This window comes from Crocuta crocuta, unplaced genomic scaffold (genome assembly GCF_008692635.1).
Source record: "Crocuta crocuta isolate KB4526 unplaced genomic scaffold, BGI_CrCroc_1.0 scaffold13, whole genome shotgun sequence".
In the NCBI taxonomy this organism is placed as follows: domain Eukaryota; kingdom Metazoa; phylum Chordata; class Mammalia; order Carnivora; family Hyaenidae; genus Crocuta; species Crocuta crocuta.
Window position 1 is genome coordinate 622,329 of NW_027530007.1, and position 5,783 is coordinate 628,111.

The following is a 5,783-nucleotide window of genomic DNA, read 5'->3' on the forward strand; positions in this document are numbered from 1 at the left end:
GCCGCCCTCTCCCCCGCCCCCTCCCCGCCGCCCGCCGGGGGGAAGGGTTTTCCCTGCAGACTCGCCCGAACCCGGGCCTCCCGGAGCGGGGGCGGCTCCCGGGTCCTTCCGCCCGCTCGCGCTCACCCCGTTCTTTCCTGGGGCTTCTGTGTCGCAGGAGGCGGGGGATACGGGGGTGTTCAGGGCGTTCAGGGCCATCCACACCCCTGGAGACACNCCCCGGCTGCTGGAAGTGCGGAAAATGCATCACCATCCACCAAAAAAGGAAATCCCTGAATCCGCCTTTATGTCTCTGGGCGGCAAACAGAACCGCTGAGCCAAGGAACGTCTCGCTCTCAAGTTGCCTTTTAAGTGAGTGAATGAAAGAAAGGAAAGAAAGAAGGAGGGAAGGAAGAGAGGAAGGAAAGGAGTTAGTTTAGTTAGTTCAGTGGCAGTTAGTTAGTTTAGGACATGGAACGACTCCTGGAGCAGATGTCAGCCAGGGGCGTCCAAGTCTGGGGAAAGGCATCCTCCCTTCCTAGGAAGAGGCCCTCAGACAGATCTGGGAGTCTCTTGCCTGCAGATTAAGCTCCAGAGGCGTGGGTGGTGAGTGCAGCTCTGGGTGCACAGCACTCCCCCCGCAAACCCTGGAGGGGCAAAGGGTGGCCGAAGGGGCATGTCTTGGATGTTAGTGAACAACCCGAGTAGGTGCTGGGGGAAAGAAAAATCAGTGCTCTAAGGCTGCTTCAGCAAGGGACATACTCAGTCAATGGAAGTGAGCATACGGTGTGACCCCACTCAGTAAAAATACAGTGTCACGAGTACAATAGACAGTGCTTAAAGCAAATGACAGGCAAATGTTTACAGTGATTATTTCCAGGTGTGGGACTGTATATATGTATAGTTATATGTTATATATTACATATATTATTTCCTGGGAGTTTTATTTGTTTATTTATTTTAAATAGGTTCCATGCCCAGCATGGAGCCCAACACGGGGCTTGAACTCACAGTCCTGAGATCAAGACCTAAGATGAGATCACGAGTCAGATGTGGACCTTTAACCAACTGAGCCACCCAGGCACCCCTGGTTTTCTTTCTTATTTATATTTTTCATTGCTTTTATCATTTTTTCTTGCAATTAATATATCCTATTTGAACAATCCAAACAAAACCAACATATGTTATTGCGAGAAGATAGGTATGGTCCCTGGGCACCTCGGAGCTCATCTCCTTGTATGGAGGTTTACTCATTCACTGTACAGATGGTAGAAGCAAGCGCTGAGGGACCTGGTAGCTAGCTCAAGGTCACAAGGCAAGTAAAGGGAAGAGGCGTGAGTGCGATCCAGGTTTTCTATGTCCCAACTGGGACCCAGGGCAGGCGGGGAGTTTCTGCAGCTGGAGGCAGGATTTGGTGCCAGAATCCACCGGATGTTTTTGAATTCAGGAGGATACGGACTTGAAGTTCCAGCTCTTTCGAGAAGGAAAATGGAGGGATGGGCAGAGGGATGGAGAATGAATATATGTTGCCTGGCTCAGTTTTCAAAGCTCTTTCTCATTCTGTGTTCACAACAGCCCTGTGAGTTAGGCAGTGTCCTAGTTGTGAAATAAGGAAACTGAGGCCCAGAGAAGTAAAGCGACCCTGCTTGACATCACCCAACTGATGTGGGACCACAGTGAGGGAGGTGGCTTTAGAACCTAGTTCTAACTCTCATTTGCTGGGACCCAAAGAGAACCTCAATGGTCACGTACTTTGGACGGAAAAAAGTCCTTGGACAGTGAGGTTCCCTTGGTCCACATGCCCAGAGCATTGTAAATCAGGAGAGGGAATCAATCTGGGAGGCTGCTGGCCTCTTCTGGAGAAAGGATTCACCCTGGTGAAGCCTGCCCTTCATTCCTTCCGTATCTATTTCCTGTTCCCTTTGCCAGATTGCTAGAACTTGAACCTGGTCCAAGCTTCATCCAAAAGCAGAGTGTGTCTCCTTAACCAGTAGTGGCTGCTGCCCAGATGTTACTGCTGGTACGTGCTGCACGTGTTGTGCTCACTTAAAGGCGCAGGATTTAGCTTTCCTGGGAAGATGCAGAAAGGACAGCCAGCCTGGAGGGCGGTGTCTGGTGCCAGGGCGTAGGGCTGCTGTTCTCATTTTCATTATCTTCTTCTTGTTTTAAGTTTATTTACTTATTTTGAGAGAGTGTATGCACACACGTGAGCAGGGGAGGAGCAGAGAAAGGGGGGGAGACAGAATCCCAAGCAGGCTCCACGCTGTCAGTGCCGAGCCTGATGCGGGGCTTGAAATCACAAACCCGTGAGATTATGACGTGAGCTGAAGTTGGAAGGCTGCCAGCTGACCCTCAGCCCCCTCTGCCTTTACATCATCAGATAGTCCCACTGGCACGTAGCCCCTTTAATAATAATGATGATGATGGGGCACCTGGGTGGCAACTTCAGCTCAGATCATGATCTCGTAGTTTGTGGGTTCGAGCCCCGCATCGGGCTCTGTGCTGATAGCTAGCTCAGAGCCTGGAGCCTGTTTTGGATTCTGTGTCTCTGTCTCTCTCTGACCCTCCCCTGCTCACACGTGCGCTCTCTCTCTCTCTCTCTCTCAGAAATAAATAAAACATTTAAAAAAACGATGATGATGATGGGGTGTCTGGGTGCCTCAGTCGGTTAAACATTCAACTCTTGATCTTAGCTCAGGTCTTGATCTTAGGGTTGTGAGTTCAAGCCCCGAGTTGGGCTCTGTGCTGGGTGTAAAGCCTACTTAAATAATAACAATAATAATTTATTACTTATTTATAAAGTTATAATTATATTAGTATAATAATTATTATAATATAATAATAATTAATAGAATTTCCAAGATGTTTCCTTAAGTGAAAATGGAGAGATAGCAGTGTATATTATATGCTCCAATTTCTGTGAATGGAAAATAGCAGTAGTTGAGTCTAGGGAGAGGAACAGATGAATTGGGGCCCCAAGAGAGGAAGACTTCACCCGTCACCTTATAGCACATTCAGAATTTTGGATCATGTATGTGTGTTTCTTGTTTCCTGGTAAAAATAAACAGTGAATGTTTATTTTAAGCCAGGCAGTATGCAAAATGTTTCACATGCTTGTGTCTCTTAAACCTCACAGCAGCCCTACTCTGTTTCTTTTATTTTTTTATTTATTTTTATTATTTTTTTAAATATAAATTTTTAAATGTTATTTATTTGTGAGAGAGAGAGAGAGACAGCATGAGCAGGGGAGGGTCAGAGAGAGAGAGGGACATACAGAATCTGAGCTAGCCGTCAGCACAGAGCCCGACACGGGGCTCAAACCCACGAACTGTGAGATCATGACCTGAGCCGAAGTTGGACACTTAAGGAGCCACCCAGGCAACCCTTATTTATTTTTTAAAATGCTTATTTCTTTATTTTGAGAGAGAGACAGCATGAGCGGGAGAGGGACAGAGAGAGGGACAGAGAGAATCCCAAGCAGGCTCTGCACTGTCAGTGCACAATCCGATGCAGGGCTCAATCTCATGAATCTTGAGATCATGACCTGAGCCAAAATCAAGAGTCAGATGCTTTACCGACCGAGCCATCCAGGCGCCCCAGTACTACTTTATTTTATAATCCCCATTTTATGGCTGAGGAAGCCCAGGGAAGCTAGTTGACTTGCTAGCAAGGGGGAAGGCCAAGATTTGAAGCCCAGAGAGCCTGATGTCAGGGTCCTCTCTCTGGACTCCTGGCTTTGTGTAGCTCTGTTGCTTTCCCAGGGCTTCGATTCCCTTATAGGGGTGGGGAGTGGGGAGGATGGCTGATTTGGGGTAGGGGGTGTTGAGAGTGGCAAGGGAGTTAAGAGCACAAATAATGAGGCTTCCCTTTGACCCAGGAATCTGCTTCCAGGAATTGCTCCCCCTGAAACATTCACGTAAGTAGACCAAGGTCTACGTCTATTACACAGTTGTTTGTCATAGCCAAAATAATTATGTGGCTTTACATTTACTCAACACTCACGATATGTCATGCACCTTGCACACCTTGCCTGCATTAGCTTCGTTATTCCCCAAAAACATAAAACGCAGGGGCGCCTGGCTGATTCAGTCAGTAGAGTGTGCAACTCTTGATCTATGGATTGTGAGTTCGGACTCCACGTTGGGTGTAGAGATTACTTAAAAATAAAAAATCTTTAGGAAAAAAATATAAAAGAGGCAGATTCACTAGTCATCCCCGTTTCACAGGTAGAATCCTTGGCTCTCACCACACTGTGCTGCCCAGGTACTTCTGCCTCCTGAAAGAGCTGGATGGATCCTGTCTTTCTGACTGTAGGTCATGGATTCCTGCACAACCAAGAACATATTCTGTGGGGGTTGTGAACTCCAGGCGGGAATTAAGAATTGTGTTTATGGGGCTGCCCGTCTGGCTCAGTCAGAAGAGCATGTGATTCTTGGGGATGCCTGGGTGGCTCAGTCAGTTGAGGACTTTGGCTCAGGTCCTGATCTCACGTTTGTGAGTTCAAGCCCAGAATCGGGTGGCCGGTGGTACCCTCTGTCCCCCTCTCCCTGCCCCTCCCCCACTCGTGCTCCCTCTCAAATTAATTAATTAATTAAATTAAAAAGAAAAAAGAGGATGACTCTTGATCTTGGGGTCCTGAGTTCAAGTCCTATGTTGGGTGTAGAAATTCCTTAAATAAATAAATAAATAAATAGGGTCTCCTGGGTGGCTCAGTCCGTCAAGCGTCGGACCTCAGCTCAGGCCATGATCTCCCAGTCCATGAGTTCGAGTCCCCCAGTCAGGCTCTGTGCTGACAGCTCAGAGCCTTGGAGCCTGCTTCGGANACTATTAAAAAACAATTGTGTTTATGCTTTGACGATAGCCTTGGGGAAAAAAAGAAAGCATATTTGCAGGGCCTCCTGGACAGACACCTTCTCACTGGGTGCTAGCACTCCCAACTCTGCAAACACGTGTGTCTGCTCAGTCCACAAGAAGCCACCTCAAATGACCGTTTCATTTTCAACAACTGAGAAGCACTCTCTGGCTTTGGAATGTCCTGAAACCCAAGTGGAAACAATGGTCCATTGTGCCCCCCCTGGGCTCGTATTGAAAATCTTCCCCCTGAAACAAGGCAAAATTTCTCTTTGGCATGGATGATTCACAACTTAAAGGCATTTTCAAATAATGAGACTTTAGTGTCATATGTTATTTAATAAGTTGAAACTCGGGGTGACATCAAGAAGATGATGTGGTATGGTAGAGAAATGAGACAGTCCTGGGCGGGATTCGAGTCTCCGTATGCTGATCTGGAAGACAGTGTCAACAAAAGAGTTTGTAGAAAGTCTAGTTTCCAGTGGTTTCTGTCTTTCTTCTTTTCTTTCTTTCCTTTCTCTCGCTCTCTCTGCCCTTCCACATACTAATTTTTTTTGCAGGGAAAATCGTCATTTTTACAGAAAAAAGTTAATTTTTTTCTTTCATCTTAGGGCTGCTGAATCCATCAGTAGCCAACGGGGCCCAACACGTGTTCAGTTCGGCCGTCTCGGTGTTCGTTTTACGTGAGCTGGACGCTCTCGCGCCTCGACTGCTCCCCCAGACCGCAGCCCCCGCTCCGACTTCGCTCTAAGAGCCGGGGAACGCGCGGTCCAGCTCCGCGGCTCCCGTCAGGTCCTCGCCGTGGCTCCGCCCCCTTCGCTCCGCCCCGCCCCTGCCTCTTCCCTCCGCCCTTTCCTTTCTTTAGCGTCGCAAAAGAGTCGGCGGCGCTTGACGGCCGGGGCTGTTTGACGGCCGGAGGCGGCCGAGAAGCAGGAGGAGGCAGCGGCGGCGGC